Genomic DNA, 25414 nt, shown 5'->3' on the forward strand with positions numbered 1-25414 from the left:
TGGAAATCGCGCAGTAACACAAGATCAGTTGCTGCGCCTATCTTGAATGATTTAGAGGAAATTGGTGCTACCTTTGCTTCTCTTTCGGTTACTCATGTTAGTAGGGAAGCTAATATGCCGGCGCATCAGTGTGCTCGTCTAGCTAGTACACTGGATGGCACCGAGAGTTGGCTTGATGCAAGCCCTGATTTTTTGGTTTCTTGTCTGCGGGCTGATTGTAACACTACGATACTACGTTAATAAAGTTCCTGAATTCGACGCAAAAAAAAAAGGAACTTGCCTTTCACTTTCCCCTCAGCTTCCTCCTCCATTCCTCTTTGCTGTGCCGGTGCGACAGCGATCGAAGTAGCCAACACGGCGCGGCGGCGGCGGCGGCGGCGGTTTTCCTGACCGTCTTCGGACTACCGGAAGCAGCACCACCGTATTTGGCTTGCGTCGATCTAGCCACACCCGGTAAGCGCCACCTGAGCTCAGCTACATTTTAGGCGTGTACACTATCTTGATTTCGGTTTCCTTTCTTAACGGATCGTTGTAGAGAGGCCATTGCGAGGCTCTCTACTTCGTTTGAGACTTGATCGGTTTACCACTTTACCCCGCCTGCCCTCTCCTCCTCCCCGGCGGCGCCGCCGCCTGGAGTGGGAATGGGAGGGGAGCTCGGGCCGATCTTGTATATAGTTGGTTTAGGTTTGTACTTCCGTTAGTGGCGTATGGCCTCGTGTGCCTTTAGGGAGCTTCTCACCGGAGCAGGGGAGCTGCGTCCAGTGGCCGGCCTTGTCCTCCTCATACCGCCTCGTCGATAAGCTCGGTGGGTTAGGGTTTGTGTATATTATATACTGTATTATTTTAAGCACAGTCGAAGTCAACTCGACCTGTACCATGGTCGTGCCGAGCAAAAAGATTGATTTATTCACAAGAATACGCTGAAATTTTTCTTCACAATGGTTTAGCAGGAACCCAGAGGTGTCTACATCATCCTAGTAAAATCCAGTCAATCAGTTCCCTCTTTCTCTTCCATCCATCTCGAGTCGCCAATCACTTGCCTGGTACTGAAATACGGGATTTGAACATTTTGGCTTCACTTTCCTTCGAAATATCTGCGAGTAAATATCATTGACCTTTATTTTTCAGGGTCTACAATCTACATACTGGTGACTGTGAGTAGATCCGGCTGTGCAAGCTATCATTCAGTCGATTGATCTGCAAATGATGATGGCCGACAGCAGAAAGGGATAGCAGCTTTTCTTTATCATGGGCATCCGAGACCGATAGGAGTGATCTTGGACATCACCGTTCACCGTACCTCGAGCTCTACCTCCACGTATGTCGGGTCTTCCCTCTTCTACTCTATTTATGCGTTTTTTATTTGCACATTCTTTTAAATCTGAGGCTGAGCGCTGCCAAGCTTCATAAGGAAGGAGAACACACAAAGATTCAAACTGAATACATATGGAAATGATTAATACCGTACAAAGTTAAGAATTAGAGATGATGCAATTCTCTAAAAAGACAACACATGTTTCAGTCTTATCTACTTTTGTCAGGCTATATAGCATTAGGTAGCTGTAAGAAACAAAGTAAAAACTCTATTTAATTAGTTGCAAGGACATGCTTAAACTTTATTTCCATGTTTATGATTTATTCCTACTGCTCATGAAACTATCCATGAAAACAACTTCAAGGGAACTTCCTTTTGATAGAAACATATGTGAAGAAAAGGATTACCCCACCAGTTTGGCTTGTCCTATACTTGCTTTGTATTTTTAGTATTTCTCTGAACAAGTATGCTTCCAGAATGCTTAATGCATCCCTCTTTGTCCACAGGACCAAAGAAATTGGTATCCAGACTCCAATCTCTATGAGCATATCCCGGGCCATTGGGGTCATTAGTGGCCTCAATGAATGTGTCAATTTGTTTCAGTGGGCTGGATCTTCTATTTCGTATCTGCGCTCCCGGTGGTCTGCAACACAGGAGGAAAGTATCCATCATGAAGTATTGCACTTGCAGAGTGGCTTACAACGTCTTAGGGATACTCTTCCTGCAATGTACAGTCTTATTGACAAAGCAGAGTGGAGGATCCATGAAGGCCGTGTCGCTGAGCTCCTCCCCAACCTCAAAGATGCAGTGAATGATGCTGATGATCTTCTTGATGAGTTCAGATGGCATGAGCTAAAGATGGAGGTGGAGGGCAATGCAAGTCATTCTGCCTTTATTGACTTCTACAAGACTACCGTACAAGGCAGCTTCAACAAAGTGAATGATATCCAAGAGAGGTTGAATAGTATTTCTGGTCAGCTAGAGAAAATGGGGCTGTATGGAGTGACACCAGGGTTCGACAAATCAGTCAGGCCAGACACTACCCCTTTCCCGAATGAAAAAAAAAAATTTGGTCGTGACAAGGATCTGAAGGAGGTGATGGGATTTCTCGGTGTACCTCAAAGTAAAGGAAGGGCCTGTTCAAAACGCAAGAGAGCAAGTAGCACAGTCAATGCATCAACAAGCACAACAGCACAGAACCAAGTTAATAAATCAAGAATATCAGCTATTCCTGTTTTGCCAATAGTTGGAATGGGGGGCGTTGGAAAGACCACTTTGGCTCAACATATATGCAATCATCAAGAGGTGAAAGAGTACTTTGACTTAATAATCTGGATTTGTGCAGATGACTTTGATGTAAAGAGATTAATTAAAGATGCCATACAATCCGCTTCCGGAAAAAAGACAACACTCGATCATTTAGCTTCTCTTCAACATGCTCTTTCTAGCAGTGTGAGCAATAAAAGGTTCTTGATTGTTGTTGATGACGTGTGGGATGATGCCTTGATGGAAAATGAGCAGCGTTGGAAAGACTTCTATGATTCTTTGACAAACGTGGTACAGGGAAGTATGATGTTGGTCACAACAAGATTTCCAGATGTTGCTGATAGAGTGCGCACAATGGAGCCCTTTCCATTAGCTGGTTTGAAGGAGGATGTGTTTTGGCGTTTCTTCAAACTTTGTGCATTTGGGTCTGAGAGTTGCGAAAATGATCCTGAGTTAGTGAGGATTGGCAAAAGCATAGTTCCAAAGTTGAAGGGTTCTCCTTTGGCCGCCAAAACTCTTGGACGCCTATTAGGAATGAACCTTCATACAGCACATTGGAATAATATACTGGAGAGTGAACTCTGGAAGTTGAAACAAGAGAAGACTGATATCTTGCCAGCCCTTCGGTTGAGCTACATATATTTGCCATTTCACTTGAAGAGATGCTTCTCATTCTGTGCTGTGTATGCCAAAGATCACAAATTTGAAAAGGGCCGCTTAGCTGAAATTTGGGTAGCAGAGGGCTTTGTGGAACCTCAAGGCAACACTCCACTTGAAGATATTGGCCATCAGTACTTTGAGGACCTTGTAAATAGGTCCTTCTTTCAAAAAGTTCGTGGTACATACGTAATCCATGACTTGCTGCATGACATGGCAAAACTAGTTTCAGACCATGACTGCTTCACCATAAAAAGTATGAGGGACTTCCAAATGGTTCCCCAGAATGTTCGTCATCTGTACATACTGCCAAGCAGAGACTTGAGCACTTCCAACTTGTTGAGCCTAAGCAATCACACAAAGCTGCGTACGCTAATTTGTGACAAGTCTTTTGGGAATCAAGGTGCAGCTATAATGGACCGTTGGTGTAGTGAGCTTCAGCGTTTACGTGTGATTTTTTGGGCCTCTTCAAATGAGTTGCCAGACAGTATTGGCAACTTGAAGCATCTTCGGTACCTTGAAATCTCCAAGGCTTGTCCTTCCAAGAGCTTTTCTTCAGCATTTTGTTCCCTCTATAATCTGCAGAGATTATACGTGAAGGAGTGCGAGTTAGAAAGTTTGCCCTGTGACTTTAGTAAGTTAATAAGTTTACAGAGATTTAAATCACGAGGATTTGAATATTATGCAGGGTGCACTCTAAATATTGATGCAACCAATCAGTTCGAAATGAAGTTGATAAAGAATTTGAACCAATTTGATGGACATATGAACATACGGAATCTTGGTTCTGTGAGGAATTGTTATGCAGAAGAATTTAAACTGAAGGATAAGAAGTATCTTCGCAGACTGGCATTGACATGGTCTTTGTCGTACTCTCCTGAGGGTGTCGCGAAAGAAGTGCTTCAAGTCCTACAACCTCCCAGCGGTCTTGAATCTCTGCTCCTTAAAGATTATCCAGATGTGTCTCTCCCAAACTGGTTTCAGCTGCGTATAAACCTAAATGAGATGCCTGCTGTGATAGTTGACAACAATAATGACGAGATTGGTACTTTGTCGTCCTTTGAAGAGCTAATCATTCTTCAGTGTCGAAATCTACGAAGCGTCCAATAACTTCTGCATCCAGCTTATGTGCCTGCCATCAAGAAATTAAGGGTTGTTGATTGCAACCAGTTAGAATCATTACCAACTGAAAGGTTTGGGGATTTTCATTCCCTTGAGATATTAGAAGTGCATGGTTGTCCAGAAATCGACTCGAGAAGTTTGGTGGCGCACTCCCTCAAGAAGCTCTTATTGGCAAGTTCTCATCTCACAGACAATATCCAGTGCTGCTCCCTCACCGAGTTCTATTTATCATGTGACTATGTCACGACCATCAAACCCCAAATGTGGAATCTTCCAGCTCTACAAAAGTTGCATATTGCATACTGCATATCTCTTACATCTGTTGCACAAGGACAACCACCCATCAGGGCATTCGAATCCCTTACATTGCTAATCATTGACAATTGTGAGAACCTGACAAGCCTTGATGGTCTCCTAGCGGAACAATGTTTGCCTGCCATTCGAAGTGTTGATGTTAGGAATTGTGGCAAGTTACAGTTCCTTTTTGGTGAAAGGCCTGGGAGTTTTCCTTACCTGGAAGATTTGTGGGTTCGTGATTGCCCTAGTCTCAAATGGCCAAGGGAACTGGTGTTACCATCATCCCTAGAAAAGCTTCACTTAGTTCGATGTGGGGATATTTCCTCCTGGTTTTTGAGCTGCCTACAAAACCTCAAATCTCTGGTTGATCTGGCTTTGATTGGATGTCCAAGTATTACATCCATTCCACCCGGCGCTTGCAGAAGTAATCTCGCATCACTTCGTGATTTGCATATCTCGGGTTGTCCGGACCTCGTGTCAATTGGTGGAGCAAAGGCAGTTGCAAAAATAAAGTATGTGTGCATTTACGATTGCCCAAAGATGGAGGATCTTAAGCAGCCTGTGAGCAGATGCACAGATATGTTGTCAATTACACTTCGACCTTCACCTTCCTGTTCATTTCCGGATCAGTTGTGAGGTGAGGCTGCTTCCGCTGATCTTATAAGAGAGTGGGGTATCTCTTTCCACATGGTACGTGTGTTTACATCTCACAGAAGTTCACACTAGTTCCTTCCCAGATTTTGTTCGTTTGTTCTTGCATTCTTCTGATGTACTCACAACAATATAACATGTCTGTACCTTTCATTTCTGTGTTGCTTCTTGCTTGCTTGAATTCACTTTGCACAGTAGCAAACACGTGAAGGACAGTTGAGCGATAATTGCTTTCAATGTTTTTTTAACATTAGCTGTGAGTACATGTATACTGAAATTAGTCGCCGCAGTATCAAATTGCCTTCCTGTGATACTAGGATTTATCACTGCATATACTCCCTCCATTTACTTATACAAGGCCACTATAGAAAATACACTTTGCATCTATACAAGGCCACTAACAGTAATCGAGACAAAAGTTAATGATATTTTCTCGAACTAGCAACCTATTTAAAACATGCATGCATGCAATCATAAATGATAGTACAATCAGCTTCCTACCCTTTCCTTGCATGTATTTGGTGTATTAATGATCCAGTATACGAAGAGAAAAGCTGATTTACAAAGAAGACATTAAATTTTACCTTGGTACCTATAATATGAGTTTGTGGCCTTGTATATAAAAATGGAGGGAGTATCTAGGATCCAAGGGCGTTGCAAATTCGCAAAATTGATGCAAATTGGGCGTGAGCGTGCTTAGTTAGCTAATACAAGTAGAATATTCTAGCTAAATGAAGTGCCTCGTCCATCATGCTCGAACCTTATAGCTAAGCACTACATGCTTCTGTTCGCCGAAACACCTGCACTTTGAAACTCTGTATATGATGCGAGGACAAATTCTTAATTGTCGTTGCAGCCTGTAGTCCCATTTTCTTATTTAGAAATGTACAGATTTTCGCTCGATGCACTTTACTGATCAATGCCTTCTTCTCCTGATGCAGCTTATTACCAACTGAGAGTTACCTCGCATCAAGGCCAGTGAGGAGGAAAAATGCATCTCTCCAGTCAAAACTTATATGCTGATAACTACCGGATCCGCAGAACGGCAGAAGACGCCTTCTAACCGTTCATAACGCCCCGATGTCTTTCATAATGCCCCGACGCAATCCAGTAATTTCTAATGTGTTTCTACGAGTGTCTGAGAACCATGAAAACCAGTGAACCGGGATCTTCCAAAAAAAAAATGTTTCTACGAGTGTCTGAGAACATATTCTGCTGTATTTGCGATAAGTGAGGGTAAAACTCGTATTGCGCTAGTGTTGCCTGCCTTTTATGGTGTGTCATTTGCTTGTGTTTTTGCTCGGTTGATTTGTAAACAATTTTATACTCCAAACTTGGCTAGTGACAGCTCGTGCCGACTTTGGTTGTTTCAGTGTGTTTTGCAGGGAGCTCTTGCGCTGTGTTGGCTCCTTTCTGCTCTTTTTTGCCTTTGCTACCATCAACCGTGCGCAGCTTAGAGTTGATCGGAGAAAGAGGCAGGGGTCAGTTGGGCAGAGGAGATCGGCCGTAAATCCCGCTGTTTTAAGGCCAAAGACGCTACTCTTTAGAAAATCCCAAGCAGTGGAGTGAGGTTTTTTTTCTTTCCGAAATCGTTAAAAATCTGACATCAGGTTTTTAGGTTTTCAGATCGAACCTTGTTTCTAATGTTGGATAGGGGGGGTGCCACGTCCCGCCGGCACGAGTTCTCCATCGCTATGCATCCCCTTACCCACTACACACTCGCACATAAGAAGATTGGGGATCGACCGGGGCCTCCTACACTACCGCGCACGATCGCAACGACTCACGCATATCCAGGCTTCTCGCACCGCACCACACACACCAACTGCAGAGGTTAGCGAGAGACTCGATCGACTGGGCCAACAAACTACATACACACACGAGCAACAATCAATCGATCGAGTCTCGCATCGATTGCTCGAGTTCAGTGATGCGAGGGATCGTTCGAGTTCAGTAATGCGAGAGGCTCGCTCGCACACACACGCGTACTAGAGAACGCGCAAATCACCCCTGCCGACCGCACACCGTATTACCGTGCGAGGCGGAGAAATCCCCTAAAAATTCTCACCCTCACTTCTACCTTGATTTTTTACATCATAGACGGTCCAAAGAACGTCATGCAGGTGTGCCTCCGGCTCGCTCAGGACGAAAATCCCTTTTTTTCTTCATATTTTTGGCATAAAAGTAGGTGACAACTGCATCTATAATGATACGTGTTTTTGCCATTATTATCGTCACGGAAGTATCACTTCTATTACAGAAAATATTTTTGTTCGGGCCATAATGTCACGGATGTGTCCTTTCCTTGTAGTGCGCTTTCCTGATCATAGGGCCTCATTTTAGTAACAAGGATGCCGACAATAATGGGAGAACATTGTGGGCTCAACAATGGTGTTGAACAGACACAATCAAATGATATATATACTTGAGATCACATCGTCACTTTGTTATAAATATATTCATGCAAGTGTTAAAGTATACTTCCTTCCTAAGACCATGAGAGTATCGAGTAACCTCAAAGGTATACTTTGGGATTCGTCAAACATTACCCGTAACACGATGATTATAACGACAACTTTCGGATAGACTTGATAGCTCAATATTGAGATTTTCTCCTCCGAACATGGAGAGATATTCTTCGGGCCCTCTCGGTATTACGGTATCCATCGTCGTCTGTACACAATGTGATATGATCATGGATATACCAGAATGCAGAAAAGAGAACAAAACCGGAAATGAGGATAACTTGGTATAGTGATCAAGTTGTTGCTTCACATGGATACCGAAAGTCTCACCTCGGGGTTTTGTTATATCATGAAGCAAAGGGAATGGTGTACGAGAACGAAAGGTCCACTTGAGTATAATCCGTGTATGTGTAGGAGTCAATATGGATGCCTAGATCCCACTACTTATTATTGATTGGATGGAATGACAGGTCATGTCTGCACATCACTGAACCCGCGGGGTTACACGCTTAAGGATCATCGATTTGTTGAGTACTAGAAGTGTTAGGAAAGCAAGAGAACTATATTGGAAAAGTTCCAGGAAGATCAAAATTGTTTCAGAGAGAAAACCAAAAGGGTTTCAGGGAAAACCGAAAAAAATCAGTAAACCGGGGAAGTCCGAAGGACTCAAAAGACCACCAGAAGGTCAGGGATTTTTTTGGAACTTTCCAGGAAGTCCCGAAGGGCACCATGGGATGCTCCCGTGGTTAGGCCCAAGTGGGAGACAACCACATGGGACTAAGGGGTCCAATAGTGGGGTGATATGTCTCCAACGTATCTATAATTTTTGATTGTTCCATGCTATTATATTATCTGTTTTGGATGTTTATGGGCTTTACTAAACACTTTTATATTATTTTTGGGACTAACCTATTAACCGGAGGCCCAACCCAAATTGCTGTTTTCTTGCCTATTTCGGTGTTTCGAAGAAAAGGAATATCAAACGGTGTCCAAATGGAATGAAACCTTCGGGAGAGTTATTTTTGGAACGGAAGCAATCCAGGAGACTTGGAGTAGACGTCAGGGAAGCTTCGAGGAAGCCACGAGGCAGGGAGGCGCGCCCCCATCCTCGTGGGCCCCTCGTGGCTCCCCTGACCGACTTCTTTCGCCTATATATGTCCATATACCCTAGAAACATCGCGGAGCAGAATAGATCGGGAGTTCTGCCGCGGCAAGCCTCTGTAGCCACCAAAAACCAACCGGGACCCTGTTCCGGCACCCTGCCGGAGGGGGGAATCCCGCTCTGGTGGCCACACTACTAGGAAAAAGGCTATAGCTAATATGGACATTAATGGCGCACCATGTATGTGGTGCACCACTGCTATATAGCAGTGGCACACCAGATACAGGTGCACCATTAGTGTCCACATTACTAATAGCGCCCAGACACACGGTGCGCCATTACTAGCAATTTTTTTATTTTTCCAAAACTACTAATGGCGCACCAGGGCACAGTGCGCCATTACTAGTTAAAACTAGTAATGGCGCACCACAAGCTCTGTGCGCCACTACTAACAATTTTTTTTACTTTTTTTCAAAACTAGTAATGGCGCACCTGTGTAAAGTGCGCCATTACTAGTTCAAACTAGTAATGGCGCACCACATCCACGGTGCGCCACTACTAACAATTTTTTTTCCAAAACTAGTAATGGCGCACCACGTAACAGGTGCGCCATTAGTAACCAGGGTTACTAATGGCACATTTTTAGGTGGTGCGCCATTAGTAACCTGAGACCAGCTAGATATTTTGGACAGCCACCTACCACACTCACTTTCCCCACTTCAATCTCTCCACCTCCTCCAAGCTTGTCTCGGCTGCCTCCTCCTCCTCACCTCATTTGCACCATAGATTCACCCAAATTAAGTGGTTAAATTACCTTTTTTTATAGGTAAGTAAGGGGAAAGCTTTCTTTATGTTGTAGATCTACTTTTTTCTCCCTCCAACAACGTGCACATGCACTTTTTATGGCCTAGCTAGATTACGTATGTTTGTGGTGTTGCATATGTTTGTGGTGTTGCATATATGTTTGTGTTTGCAGGTACTAGTATTTGAAATGCCATAGTTGCCAATATTTTACCAGAATGTTGATTCATTTCCATTTCGGCGAGAATTTGGCACTATGCATTCTTTTTGGTCCTATTTTAGGCAAACTCATGCCAAATTTTTTCTTGGTTCTAAAATATCGTTTTGCTCTACCCCGCAGGCGACCATGGTCCGCACGATGACCGAAGGCATCGTGAATAGGTTTTTGAGCTCCGCGAAGGCCAAGATGCTTCAAAAGAACGAGACAGAGATAAGATGTCCGTGTCGAAGATGCAAGCTGAAGAGCCTTATTGCGGACCCGGATTCCGGACAGGTGCGGGACCACCTGCTCTTGCGTGGTTTCATGGATGGCTATCGGTGGTAAGGTGATGAAGATGACTATGAAGTCGTCCATGGGGGCCGGGCAAGAAATGAGGAAGGGCAGCAAGACAACCGCGGCGAGGGCGGGCAAGAAGACGAAGAATCTCCAGGATATGATCACGACGGTGATGCAGTACACAGTCATCATGTAGAAGATGCCGGACATGATGATGAGGAAGATCAAGACGAAGGGCATGATCATGAAGATGAAGATGCCGGAGCAGACGACGATGGACCATCGATGGGCTGGGTGAAGGACCCTCATATTCAAGAGCTTCTTCTCAAGCAGACGGATAACGCAAGAGCTGCCGCCCGAGAGAAAGCCAAGCTGGATCAACTGGAGCTAGACGCGGTTACTCCATTGTATGAAGGATGTAGGCCCGAGGATACCCGCCTGAAAGTAACGCTCATGGCTCTGGAGATGAAGGTAAAACACAAAATGACCGATGCATGCTTCGACGAGAACATGTCATTCTGGCACGAACGTCTTTCCAAGGGGAACAAGTGCCCGACCAGTTTTGAGGAGGCGAAGAAAATCATGTGTCCTCTGGATTTACCGCACGTGAAATACCATGTGTGCATGAACAATTGCATCATTTATCGGGACGAGCACGCGGAGTCTACCATATGTCCGGTGTGCGGCGTCACTCGATACAAGAAGAGGAAGAAAGCTCCTCGAAAAGTGGTGTGGTACTTTCCGATCACTCCTCGTCTGCAGCGGTATTTCGCGGACCCTAAGCTAGCAAAGCTCCTGCGTTGGCACGCGGATAGGGAGGAGAAGAAGCGAGAAGATAACGGAAATGATCCGGAGATAAATAAAAAAGACAAGATGATGAGTCACCCTAAGGATGCGAGCCAATGGCAAGCGTTGAACTTCGAACACCCAGAATTTGGGGACGATCCAAGGAACATCGTGTTGGGCGCGAGCACCGATGGAGTCAATCCGTTTGGCAGCCAGAGAAGCACACATAGCACCTGGCCTGTGTTTGTGTGGATGTACAACCTTCCCCCTGGTTGTGCATGAAGAGGAAGTACATTCACATGAGTATGCTAATTGAAGGGCCGAAACAACCAGGGAACGACATCAATCTGTATCTGGGGCTGCTGAAAGAGGAGCTAGACACGCTGTGGAAAATGCCAGCCAATACGTGGGACGTCGCAGAGAAAGAATATTTCCCTATGAGATCCGCACTGCTCACGATGGTGCACGACTATCTCGGTTACGGATATCTCGCGGGGCAGGTGGTCCACGGATTTTCTGGATCCGTCAGGTGCATGGATGACACAACGTATCGCCAGCTAGATAGAGATCCCGGGTCTTCGAAAACCGTGTTCATGTGACATCGAAGGTGGCTTCGCGACGATGACCCATGGAGAAAACGCAAGGATCTGTTCAATGGTGAAACCGAACCCCGAAGATGCCCGCGTACGAGGAGCGGCGAGGAAATAGACGAGCTGTTGAAAAATTGGAAAGATTGCCCACTGCCGGGAAAGAAGCAAAAGGCGCCAGAGCCGCTGCTGAAGGTATGGAAAACGAGGTCTGTTTTCTGGGACTTGCTGTACTGGAAGATCCACCGTGTGCCTCACAGCCTTGATGTCATGCATATCACGAAGAACGTGTGCGAGAGTCTGCTTGGTACCCTGCTCAACATGCCAGAGAGGACCAAAGATGGGCTGAAAGCAAGGGCAGACTTGAAATCAGTCGGCATCAGGGAGGAGCTTCACGCTAATGATGAGGCGCAGCAGGATACGGAAAGTCGTCGCAAAGGCAAAAAGGCCAAGAAGATCGGAAATGACTACCCTCCCGCATGCTTCACTCTAAGTCAGGAGGAGATCGAGCAGTTTTTCACCTGCCTCGTAGGAGTAAAACTTCCTTACGGTTACGCGGGGAAGATAAGCAGATACCTAGACTCAGCGAAGCAGAAGCTCAGCGGGATGAAGTCTCACGACTGTCACGTGCTGATGACGCAGATACTTCCAGTTGCAATCCGTGGGATCATGGACGCGCACGTCCGTGAAACGCTATTTGGCCTATGCAACTTTTTTGACGTCATCTCTCGGAAGTCGGTTGGCGTGAGGCAACTCAGAAGGCTACAGGAAGAGATCGTAGTGATACTATGCGAGCTTGAGATGTACTTCCCGCCCACATTCTTCGATGTTATGGTGCATCTGCTGGTCCATATCATGGAGGATATCATCCAACTCGGGCCGACGTTCCTGCACAGCATGATGCCGTTCGAAAGGATGAAAGGTGTCATCAAAGGATACGTTCGCAACATGTCACGTCCAGAGGGAAGCATAGCCAGGGGCTTTCTGACCGAAGAGTGCATCTCCTACTGCACGAATTATCTAGGCATCGAGAACCCCGTTGGTCTGCCCTTCAATAGGCACCTCGGCAGGCTCACTGGATGGGGTCACCGCGATGGTCGCCGCGAAATGCATGTCGACTTCGAGGGTCGACTCGCCGACTTTGAAAGAGCAAACCTAGTCGCGCTACAACACATAGACGTGGTCGATCCTTGGGTGGTAGAGCACAAAACCTTTATTGAGAAGACGTACAATGACCGAGGCCAACAGAGGACGGACAGAGATATAATCAAAGAGCACAACTCATGTTTCACGCGTTGGTTCAAGGAGAAGCTTCTGTCGTACCCTTTACATGAGGATTCTTCCGCGGAAGAAAAACTCATATTCGCCTTGTCACAGGGCGCCGAGCACAACCTGATGACCTATGAGGCGTACGATATCAACGGCTACACATTCTACACCGAGGACAAGGACATGAGGAGCGATGGTTATCAGAACTCCGGGGTAACGATGGAATCCTACACCGGTAACGACAAGGACAGATACTACGGAAGGATCGAGGAGATCTGGGAGCTGAGCTACGCTGGAGAGAAGGTCCCGATGTTCCGTGTCAGATGGGCCAAGAGCGTCATAAAAGAAGACCGGTATTTCACCACCATGGTTATACCCGAAGCCAAATCCAAGACCGCGGGCGCAAACGTCACCGCGAAAAATGAGCCATGGGTACTGGCTTCCCAAGTGGACCAATGCTTCTTCATTACCGACCCGTCAAAGCCCAGTCGTGCTGTCGTGAGGAGAGGCGAAAGGAAGATCATCGGAATGGATGGAGTCGCCAATGAGCAAGACTTCGACAAGTACGGCGACCCGAAGATGGAACATGACGACGACGATGAAGTGCCATACACCACAAGAAGAAGCAGGACCACCCTACCTAAAGGACGTCCGTTCAACAGAAGAACTCCATTTGCGAAAAAGAAGGGCAAGAAGATTGTGAAAAGATAGCTAGCTAAGATCGATTGTATTTAAATCGTAGTCTTCATTTCTCGATTGTATTTCGACATATGAAAATGGGCGGCACTTTTTGAATTCATGAATATTTTGAAATCTGATGATATTTTTTCATATTCATAAATGTTTTCTAAAAAATTATTAGATGCAACTAAAATCCAAAAAAAATTCAAATAACAAATTTTATGATATTTTTTCATATTCATATTTTTTCATAAATGTTTCGAAATCTGATGATATTTTTCCACATTCATAAATGTTTTCAAATTTGATCGTCATTTTCTAAAAAATTATTACCAAATTCAAATATTTCTCGATTGTATTTCTACATTCATATAATTTTTTTTATATTTATTCTTGTATTTTATTTTTCAGTGTTCCTTTTCCTGCTTAAATTTCATGGGCAATTTTTGAATTCATGAATATTTTTTCAAATTTGATAATATTTTTTCATATTCATAAATGTTTTACCAATTCACAAATGAATGCAACTAAAAATCCAAAAAATATATTGATGATATTTTTAAATAACAAATTTGATAATATTTTTTCATATTCATAAATATTTTGAAATAACAAATTTGATGATATGTTTTCACATTCATAAATATTTTCAAATTTGATTGTCATTTTCTAAAAAATTATTAGATGCAACTAAAAATAATAATAAAAAGTTACTAATGGCGCACAAGGAGAAGGTGCGCCATTGATATCAATGTACTTATGGCGCACCCCTAGGCGGTGCGCCATTGGTATACCAATTTTTATGATATTTTTTCAAATATTTACAAATAACAAATTTGATGATATTTTTAAATAACAAATTTGATGATATTTTTTCATATTCATAAATTTTTGAAATAACAAATTTGATGATATTTTTTCACATTCATAAATGTTTTCAAATTTGATCGTCATTTTCTAAAAAATTATTAGACGCAACTAAAAATAATAATAAAAAAAGTTACTTATGGCGCACCCCTCGGTGGTGCGCCATTGCTATGGATGTACTTATGGCGCACCCCTGGGTGGTGCGCCATTGCTAACCTTCCCCCCTCTATCCCTTTCCCCCTCGCCAGATCGATCCCCCTCCCTCTCCAGATCGATCCCCCTCCCTCCCCCTCCCTCGCCCCCCGCGCCCGCTCTCCATCGCCGCCGATGACCCCCAACCAACAAGGAGAAGCAGCAGCACGTCCACCTCGCCGAGGAGCAGCAGCCACCTCCCGACGTCTCTTCCTGCGCGAGGCCCCGTCGTTGTACATCGCCGTCGTTCGTCGCCGTTTGCCGCCGCTCTGGTCCGTCCCCGGCCTCCCCGACCACGTCCCCGGCTTCGTGGTGAGCTTCTCCTCCGGATCCCCCTTTACTTCGCCTCGATTCGTCGCCGTTTGCCATGTTGACCTGCTGCCGCTGCTGCACCGCGCCCCCACCGTGCCTGTCGTCGCCCGCAGCCGCCCACGCCCTCTCCTGGCTGCGCCTCGCGCGCGCCCATTGCTGCTACTCTGCTTCTGCTGCTCGCCTGCTACTGCTTCTGCCTATAGCGCCGCTGCCGCTGCTGCTTTTGCTTCCTGCTGCTCTTGCCGTCGTCACTGCTCTTGCACTGCTGCTGCTCTTGCTTGTTGCGCCGCTACTTCTTTATATGTGCACAATGAACTACTGCTTGCTACCTTCCTAGATGAAGTTATTTTACTGAAGGGAAAATTGGGAGTCAGAGGAAAATTGGAGACGTGGAGGTTCTTAGTGCTTGCAATCTGCAGCAACTTTTTCTCATTCGACATTTCAGATAAACTGCTTCAACATTTTACATGAAAATGATTGGATTTGAATCATTTGGTGATTGTAGTGGGTGGTCAAATTGTCTTGCAAACAAAAATAATTGTTTACTTGTAAGAGCATGTGCAGCCTTATAAATGAACTAGATAACACCGTGGATGCTCTAATTTTGTAAAGCTTGTTTAATATTCTCAAGTAGGCATCTCTTATCTTAATAATATTGTGGTGGTCTAGGTTACGGTGGAAAGCTTATTTGATATTCTTAGATAACCATGGTCTTATAAAAACATTGTTTCAGTTTAGATGGTAAGTCTCCTGGTCTTGTGTAGGAGCTAGAGAGTATTTGTAGGTGTTTTCTCTGCTCTTATTTGAATATAAAGTAACAGGTAGATATGTGTGCTATTTTCTGTAGCCAGTGTGGCCCTCATTTTTTTTGGTGAGGGTAGTTACCAGTTGCCACCGTGCCTGTATGATAGCTGCATCGACTTCATCCAGTATGTAGAATGGTGATTGCCTGAAATTGTGAATGGCAAACAGCAATGCCAGTGCAGCAATAGTCTTCTCCCCACCAGATAACTGTTTCATATCCCTAAAGCACTGATTTTGTGTGTGTGGGTGATATCCCTAGTATGTGGCATAGCTCTGTACTTGATTGATTCCATGTAGAAATGGATCATCTTCATTTTCTAGATTTAAATACGTGTGACCTTTTTGTTGACTGCTTGTAGATTTTGTCTATGCCTTTAGATATTATGATCAAAGGCTTCCATGAACAGCTCATACCTTCTTGGCTTGACAGAGTTATACTTTATAGATGAACTATGTATGTATTCAGATGCTTTGTGTAATTGTACCTGTTATATCTGACCACTATTTATTGTGGTTTTGATTTTGTTACAGTGTTCTCAAGTATAACAACATAGTGGGATCATTTGTCAACATAGTGGGATCATTTTGTAGATTCCAGCAAACAACATAGTGGGATCATTTGTCAAGGCAAGCATCAGAGTGCTAATTTACAGGTATAAATAGATAAAAGATTCAGAGAGTAGCTCTTTTCTTACCAGCATCATGAAAGTTGGGAATATCTTTGTAGAAAACAAAAAAGATTAGGAAACTGAATCTATGGACCAGGGCTAAACCTCTGTACTTTACTGTCTTTAACATGGTATAAAATACCTGAACTGAGCTGTTTGTGCTCCCTGCATCTTTCAGCTCTCATTTTCAGTGGAGTTGTTGAATTATATGCTCTTATTGGACATGTTTTACGTGTTGATCCATCAATTGATCATATTGAGAAAGACTTGTAAAGATGATGATCATCTTTTACAGAAAACAATTTCTGTAAACACGTCAGTAACTTTGCTAGTTTGCTGGGTTTTGTCTCCGACCATCGTGTCGTGATGATTTTGCAGGTACCCCGAGAGGCCCTTGAGTTTGCCGGATGTCGATTAACTTCCGTTCCGGCAAATTCGGGTACTCCATATGTCCTATTTTCAGCAAAGGTCATGCTGAAAATTTTCGTGAATTTTAGCATGACTTTGCTAAAAATAGGACATATGGGGTACTTGCGACTAATGCATGGGCCGGGGTATCTTAGTACTTAATTAAGTAGGATCAACTGCCTCTTGTGTTATACATATAGAAGTGTGATATCAACTCATAGTTATTACTAATGTCACTTGCTCGTCATCGATAAACCCTAATCTGGTAGGATGACCTACTAAAAAAGCCCATACCACATATTCTATTTGGATGGCCCTGCTAACCCTTGACCATAAATACTTGAGATGGATGTAGCAGGCTTAAAGAAAGAAATGTTTTTAGGCCAACTCCACTGGGCCTGGCTGAAAATGCATAAGTGTGCACGACTAACAATATTCTATTGTAAAGCTAAACAGGAAAGAGGAACCACTCATCCTAACCATTTGCTCTCAAAATTACCACTTCACTTCTTACTACTAAAAATCTTAGACCATCTCCATTCACCAATAGCTCAAACCAGTTCGAAGGGCGTGTTTTCACCACACTGTGGATTATCTTATTAGACCCAACAGATATTTGTAGAAGTAACTTCCTATTCACCTAAAGGCATGAATTATCCAAATCTTGATTCATCCTCATTAAAGCTTTCCATCTGAATGGATTCTGCTACCTATCTATCCTCTACAAGACCCTCCACCTATAAGAACTTGGAAATGCAATCTATTAGTGCAAGAAGTGAATGAAACTCTATTACTTAATTAAGATTTAACAAAATGTCAATATTACTTAATTAAGTAGGATGAACTTAGTTGTTATAATATTTTCAAGATGATATGATGATGACGGCTTTTAGGGTGCCTCGTCATCGATAAACCCTAAATGATGAAAACTTAGGCTTTTGGGGTGCCTCGGCGTCGACAAACCCTAAATGATATAACCTTGGCTTTTAGGGTGCCTCGGCATCGACAAACCCTAAATGATAAAACCTTAGCTTTTAGGGTGCCTCGGCATCGATAAACCCTAAATGATGAAAACTTTACTTAGCATTTAGGGTGCCTAGGCATCGATAAACCCTTAGCTTGTTCATTCTTTAGAGTTCCAAAATTCAGTTTTGTACCGCACATCGAAGCCAACTTTTTGGCGACATTCCTCGAGAATTAGGTTATTTGGTCAACTTAGAGATCTTGTTCCTTGACAATAACCAACTTTTTGACCAAACTTTTTTCCTATTTAGAGCGAAACATGGCCCACAACGATGAGGCCAGCGGTTCGGGCAAGGCATTCTGGGAGCTGTCCCAGGAGATGGAGGAAGAACCTCACCGCTATGAGGATGCCGGGGAAGACACCGATCCCGACTACACAACCCCTAGTGGCGTCGGGGATGACACCACTGATGGTGCCGCCGAGGATGCCACCACTGATGATGGCAGCGCACGCACAGATGGCAGCCAACCGAAGAGGCAACGGAAGGACCAGCGCCCGAACATGCTCGGCATCGTCAAGGAGGAATTTACTGAAGTGTCCTCCGAGGGGCATCCAACGGCGCCCAAAGAAATAGTCAAGGGGTACGCGAGACAGCTCGGGTGCATTCTCTGGAGCACCGTCTCGATCAACACCGAGAACCTAAGGCATCGTGATCGAGGGAATTTGCGCAACCTCCTCTTCACGAAGCTGCACGAACGATACAAGTTCCCCAGTGACTTCGCAAACACACGCCTCTCAGGGAATAAAGTGAACAGTGCCGCCCTCATGAAGATGAGCACGGCCCTGGCTTCTTGGAGAGCCTCGGTGAAGAGCATGATTGAAAAAGGTGATAGTTATGAGAAGATCAAGGAGAAAAATCCTTCGATCAACGAAGATGACTACCGGGAGTTCAAGATCAAGTGCGAGAGCAACACATCTGCGGAATCAAGTCAGTGGGGGAAAGATATGCAGGACTTGAACTTAGGGGTCCACAAACTCGGTCCCGGCGGTTACAGAGTGGCGGAACCTATATGGGACAAGGAGGACGCGGAGCGTGCCGAGCAAGGCCTACCGCCCCTCTTCGAGAAATACCATGACAAGCAGACCAGGAACTATGTCAGAGCCCGGTACAAGATTGACCCGGTAACCATGGAGCTTACCACGGATCCGAAGACCAAGGCGCTTGAGCGTGTTCTGGTAAGGAATACACCCCGCGTAATTAGCTCCATATGGTTGCATTCTAATTAATGAAGCCAAATTTCTAAATGGTTCACGTTCCTTCCGCAGGACACTGAAAGCCGTAGCGCGGGGTCGTCTCAGAGCTCCCCTTTCGACACCCCTTTAAATAGGGCGTTGAACGTAATGAAAAACAAGGATAAGCTCAGTAAGCCGTCGTCACCTGGTCGTGTGGCCGGCAATGGCTTGTCCACGAAATGGTCGGAATACTATACCGCTGGGCGAAAGGAGAGAAAGACCAGCTCGGAAATCCAGGAGCGCGAGGTTCAACAACTCAAGGCACAAGTGGCGCGGATTCCGGAGATGGTCGAAGAGCAAGTGCGAGACCAACTGGGAGCGACGATCACCGCCATTATACCTACCTTGGTTTCTGGGCTGCAGGCATGGATGGCGGGCGGCCAACAGGGGCCGCCCCGATTCCCAGCTTCACGGGCAGCAACTCGCGCAACGCGCCGGCGGCGCCATTGGTGTCTCCGGCGGAGGCGGCATTGGTGTCTCCCGCGGCGGCACCGACATTGCAGCTTAATGCACCCGGGTGTGGGAAGAATACGCCGGCCGGCACCTCGGCAGCAAGCGGCCCCTCCGTCAATTGCGCGCCCGCCGTTGGCGGTGTGTGGCACCGCGGCTCAGAGCAACCGGTTTACCCTGCATTGCCAGCACAAAGATCATGTCTTCTGGCAACACACAACATATTGGTACAGAAAACAACCGCTTTATTGATGCTAGCAGAACAGAGTTCATATTACAACAGTGGTCGAGGCCAAGCGGCACACTCGGTGCGGCGGAACAATATGTACATTATTTAGTGAACATAAAAGGGCCTCGACTCGAACAACTACGTGGCAGCGGAATAACGTCGTAGTGGAAGCTCCATATCACAGGGACACTGATGTGGACACGATCTAGACTCGAACAACGCTCCTTTCCAACGAGACTTTCCTGAAATCTGGCATGACACGCCAGGTCAGTACATTGAATGTACTTGCAAGCTCACAACAAGCATAATCATAATGACAAACAATATCATGATATTTAACCAATTATTAATAATGCAACATTTTATGTCAACATGCTGTGATCAAGCCCGAACGTCCCTCAGGACAGCTTACCAACTGTGATCATCTCTGGACCACAAACACACCACCATAGTGGTCTTTCTCAAGAACAACTCCTGATCCTTACGGCGATCACAACCACGACCATCATTTGGTCCCAAATACCTCGATGGCCTTTCTGCCATCCATTGACAATGCAAAGTTCATAGCTTAGTGTGCAATTTTTATAAACATTGACTCATGGTGGGACCTAGTACGAGGTGTCCGTGACTGTGGACTCGGCTATCGATATATTATACACTCTGCAGAGGTAGCACACTGTACCCACACCACGGAACCCATGGCCTCGCATTCCCATTCGGGTGGACCAACGACATTCCAACAAAAACCCTCCATTGCCACATCACTCTCCCGGCCACTCCGACCCAAATCCCCAACGGGCTGGTCCTGGGTGGTCCCGTGTCTACCAAAGACACCCTGACCACCGTCGTGGTCAAAACACTCCCACTCGGGGACTCGGTACCATAATCTCATCAACGAGCACACAAGATTATGTGTGCTTATCGGGCCAGGGCAAGCACGACATAATCTTCCCTAGATGGAGGCACCGACCAGAGGCCGTGTCAATGGACCGAATCAAGGCCTCCCACAAGGCAATGGTGGTTGCACTGGAAAGAAACTCGATTCAGCGGCACCATGACCCAGTCAACGGTATATTCAAGTTGATTTATATTCAGGATTAATCTTTAAACTAAAAATGACTGGTGTCATAGCATGCCATGAAATGCAAAACAACACATGCATCACATATTGATAAAAATGACCGACGTCATCCATATGCACACCAAGCATAAACGTCAACAACTCATATTACTCTACTTGCTCAAAATGACTCACAACTTAACCAAAATATTTTTGGCAACAAGTTCTATTAATTTCTTACGCAAGAAAGCAACTCCGATAAATCTTTCATATGCTTGACCAAAAGATATCAATATCACCACTCTTAATTTCTTTATCACTAAGTTGGGTTCAAACATTCTCTAAGACAAATAATATGATTAAACAAGTATTTAAGAGAATATTTTCTAACAATTTTTTATCAATTTAAGAATGCAAACACAAAGCTTTACATAATTACTAACATGCATAACAAAATTATTTCTAACATCACCTCAAATAAATTTTAACTTGCTTTACCCACTTAAACTAGTTTCAACTATTCTGTAAATCAAGCATAACAACTAACCAATACTTAACAGAATACAAATAATTCAATAATTATTTAAATGCATGGGTTAATCATTTCATTTAAGTGAGAAAATCACAAATATTAAAATGGCATCATAAAAATGTTGCTGTGGCTTGCCTTAGTACAGATGAGGTTCACAAGCCTCTTGGTGATCCTCAAGACAAGCCTCACCTTCTGAAAATAATTTTAAACACAAAAAGAGAATATCAAGAACACTTCTGAAATTCACCAGAAATTCTAAACAGCTCAGAAAAATCTCATCTTTGGTGAGCTGTTAGATTTCCTTTCAAAGAACACAATGCAAAAAGAATCATCTCATCTGGACTTATGGTTAAAAAATTAAAATTGTTTGAAGCTCTCTGGAATATAAATGAATTAGAATAAAAGAAACAGCTGGGGGGATGACGTCGAAGGCGTAAAGCCCAGGGGCGCCGCCACTCGTACCGCTTCGCACGTGTACTGAGTGGCTGACTAGCGGGCCCCGCTAGTCAGGTGGGGGAAGAGGGAGAGAGAAACAGAGAGGGCCGTGGCTTCGCCGGAGCTCTCGCCGGCGACGAGGGCTCCTTGGCCCAAACGAGAGAAGGGATGGCAAGAGGAGGTCGAGGCGCACCTGCCCGTACCCGTAGCGTGGCTAGGGGTGGTCGGACGGCGTCAGAATCTAGCTCGCGAGCGGAGGTAGAACGAGGAGGTCGTCGGAGTTGAGGAAGACGGCGAGCAGAGGCCGCTCCAGAGGCTCCAAGCGGGCGAGATGGCCTCACCGGAGAGAGGCGGAGGCCTTGGAGGGGTCGCCCAGGCCTGGGAGGGGCTGGAGCTACCGCGGCGACCAGAGGGGATCGCCGGCGTGCTCGAGCTCGGGGACGGCGGCCCGAGGCCTGCCCGGCCGGGCTACGGCTTCCTACTCGATCGTGGGGTGTGTGAGTGCTAGATGGTGCTCGAGGAGGCTGGGGGTGGCTCTATTTATAGGCGAGCGACGAGGGTGCTTCGGGCTCCGCCGGTGGACACCTGTCCACGCCGCCCGGCGACGAGCGGCGTCAGTGAGAGGGGGAGAAGGCGACGGAGGTCACGCGGCCACTCTGGGCGAGCGGAGACGAGCACAGGATCAAGGGGGGTGACGACGAGCACAGTGCGCCCGCATTGTTGGGCTGGCCGGACCTTGCCCGTGCTCGCTGCGGCGAGCTCCGGTGTCGGCGAGTGCTAGGGTGGAGTTAAGGACGTCGAGACGATGATGGTGGCGAGTTTTGGCATGGTTGGGCAGGCGGGGGAAGCAAGCACGCGCGAACAGAGCGTTCGGTGGCACCCAGAGCGCGTCGACACCCATGCCTGGCATCATGGACACGCGTGGTCACCACGCGAACTCTCTCCTCAAGCCAGCCTTCGTCCAAAATTCATGTCTGGCATGTTGTTCGTGGTAGTTTTGAAGTTCACCACGGTTGGGTTTGGATCCAGGTGCAGTAGAGAAGATTTTACAAGCCAGGTAAGTTTCTGGTCAGTAACTTTGTGATGTTACTGTGGTCAAATGGCTAGGAGTTTGGGGCTGTGCTTTGGAGGCTAGTATTAAGTTACTAAGGTAAAGATGCACAAGAAAGTTCAGTTCAAATGGAGCAAGTAAAATGGTAGTTGCTGTAGAAACCACCATTTTTGTCCAGAATAGAAAAGATTTTCTGTAGCAAAAATATTCCAAAAAGTGATGAAATATTTTTGCTCAGGGAGGTGCCCTAGGGTCCCTAGAATATTTGTGATTTATCTTAGAATTTTCTGAGCCATAAAAATTAGGGTTGCCTTGAAGCAAACCGATCTGGCTTAGGGTTTTTGAGAGAAAATGAATATTTTTCATTTAAGAAAAATATTCCAAAGGTTATTTTGTGGTGGATCAGAAGTGAAGTGATGGTTTGGGAGAGAAGTGAACACTTGGGTGAAAGTCAAGGATGCCCAAGTGTTTAAGTCCAAATGAAAAGATTCAGAAACTCCAAGTTTCAAAAACTTTCAAATGAAATTTCAAGCAAATAAGAAAGGGCAAAAACCAGGTTGTCACAAACCTCCCCCACTTAGAATGAATCTCGTCCTCGAGATTCGGTTGCTTGGGAAAACCACTCTGGATACTGACTCTTAAGGAACTCTTCCTGCTCCCAAGTTGCTTCTGACTCGGTGTGATGCTCCCACTGAACTTTGAAAAATTTTCTGACTTTGCTGCGAGTGACCCTTTCCACTTGATCCGAAATTTTGGACTGTCTTTCTTCATAAGTTAAATCCTTTGCCAATTCTATCTCAGCCATTGTAGTCCTTTTCTCAGGCGGGGATATGCATCGTCTCAATTGCGAAACATGGAACACATTGTGTATTTCTGACAACTCCGGGGGTAGTTCCAGTTGGTATGCAACCGTACCCACTCAAGAGATAATTGGGAATGGACCAGTGAATCTGGGTGCCAGCTTTCCACGAGTCTGAAATCGCTTAACTCCTTTCATAGGAGTGACTCGGAGGTACACATGTTCTCCAGGTTCAAAACTGACCTGCCGGTGCTTTGCATCATAATAACTCTTCTGACGGGATTTGGCCAATTGCAGTCAGTCTCTGATTTCTCTAACTTGTTTCTCGGCTTCCATCATGAGATCGGTTCCGAAGATATGGCTATCTCCAGCTTGAGACCAATTTAGAGGAGTGCGACACTTACGACCATATAGAGCTTCATAGGGTGACATCTTTAGACTGGTCTGGAAACTGTTGTTATACGAGAACTCGGCGTATGGCAAGCAACCTTCCCAGTTCTCCCCGTTGGCTAGCACACAGGCTCGCAACATATCTTCGAGTATTTGATTTACTCGCTCTGTCTGACCGTCCGTCTGGGGGTGATAAGCAGTACTATATTTTGGTGCTGTCCCCAAGGCTTGATGGAGGCGGGACCAGAAAGCGGAGGTAAACAAAGAACCTTGGTCGGAAGTGATAGTCCGGGGTACCCCATGCAGACTGATGATTCTGGATACATACAGTTGCGCTAGTTCATTTGCTCTATATCTGGTGCTGACCGGGATGAAATGAGCAACCTTGGTTAGGGTGTCCACTATAACCCAGATTGCGTCTTTGCCTCGCTGTGTCCTAGGCAATCCGGTGATGAAGTCCATGCAAACATCATCCCATTTCCATTGTGAAACTAGCAGTGGTTGGAGAAGTCCGTCTGGCTTCTGATGCTCTGCTTTCACCTTGTTGCATATGTCGCAACAGGCTACAAAATAGGCAATGTCTTTCTTCATCCCATTCCACCAGAATATTTGTTTAAGGTCTTCATACATTTTCGTACTTCCTGGATGAATGGAATACGAGGATTCGTGTGCTTCTGACAAGATTTTCCTCTTCAAGTCCGGTTGATTTGGTACACAAATTCGTCCACGGAATCGGAGGGTACCGAAGTTGTCCTTGAAGAAATCTGGGGGCTGCCTTGCATGTTTTTGTAGCTTGGCGTCATCTGGCTGGGCCTTGCGGATTTCCATCTCAAGTGTGGGGGTAACTCCCAAAATATTAGTGAGGCCAGCATCCACGATGACCAAGCTGAGCTGAGCGATCTCCTCCTGAAGTTTGGTAGGCAATGATTTTAACATGACATTTAAGCTGACGGGCTTTCGACTGAGCGCATCGGCAATGACGTTGGCCTTGCCTGGATGGTGATTTATTCCAAGGTCATAATCCTTGACCAAATCTAACCATCTTCGCTGACGGAGATTTAAATCTGGCTGAGTGAAGATGTACTTGAGGCTTTTGTGGTCGGTAAAAATTTGGCACCTTTTTCCAATGAGATAGTGTCTCCAAATCTTTAATGCATGAACCACTGCAGCCAATTCCAAATCATGAGTAGGATAATTTCCCTCATGTGGTCGTAGTTGTCGTGATGCATAGGCTACTACCTTGCCGTCTTGCATCAATACACAACCAATACCTTGTCTGGAGGCATCGCAATACACGTCGAAGCTACGATAAATGACTAGAAGAGTCAATACGGGTGCGGTTGTCAGACGCGTCTTTAGCTCATAAAAACTCTTCTCACAGTCCTTGGTCCACTCAAACTTTGTAACCTTTTTGAGCAGTTCCGTCATAGGTTTAGCAATTTTGGAAAAACCCTTCAATGAAACG

General features: G+C 45.4%; 1 pseudogene; it reads left to right on the forward strand.

Moving 5' to 3' along the window:
- The first annotated feature begins 275 nt into the window (after positions 1-275).
- LOC123182654 (putative disease resistance protein RGA1) lies at positions 276-6658 on the forward strand (annotated as a pseudogene).
- The last annotated feature ends 18756 nt before the right edge of the window (positions 6659-25414 follow it).

The sequence above is a fragment of the Triticum aestivum genome, chromosome 1D (genome assembly GCF_018294505.1).
Source record: "Triticum aestivum cultivar Chinese Spring chromosome 1D, IWGSC CS RefSeq v2.1, whole genome shotgun sequence".
Taxonomy (NCBI): Eukaryota; Viridiplantae; Streptophyta; class Magnoliopsida; order Poales; family Poaceae; genus Triticum; species Triticum aestivum.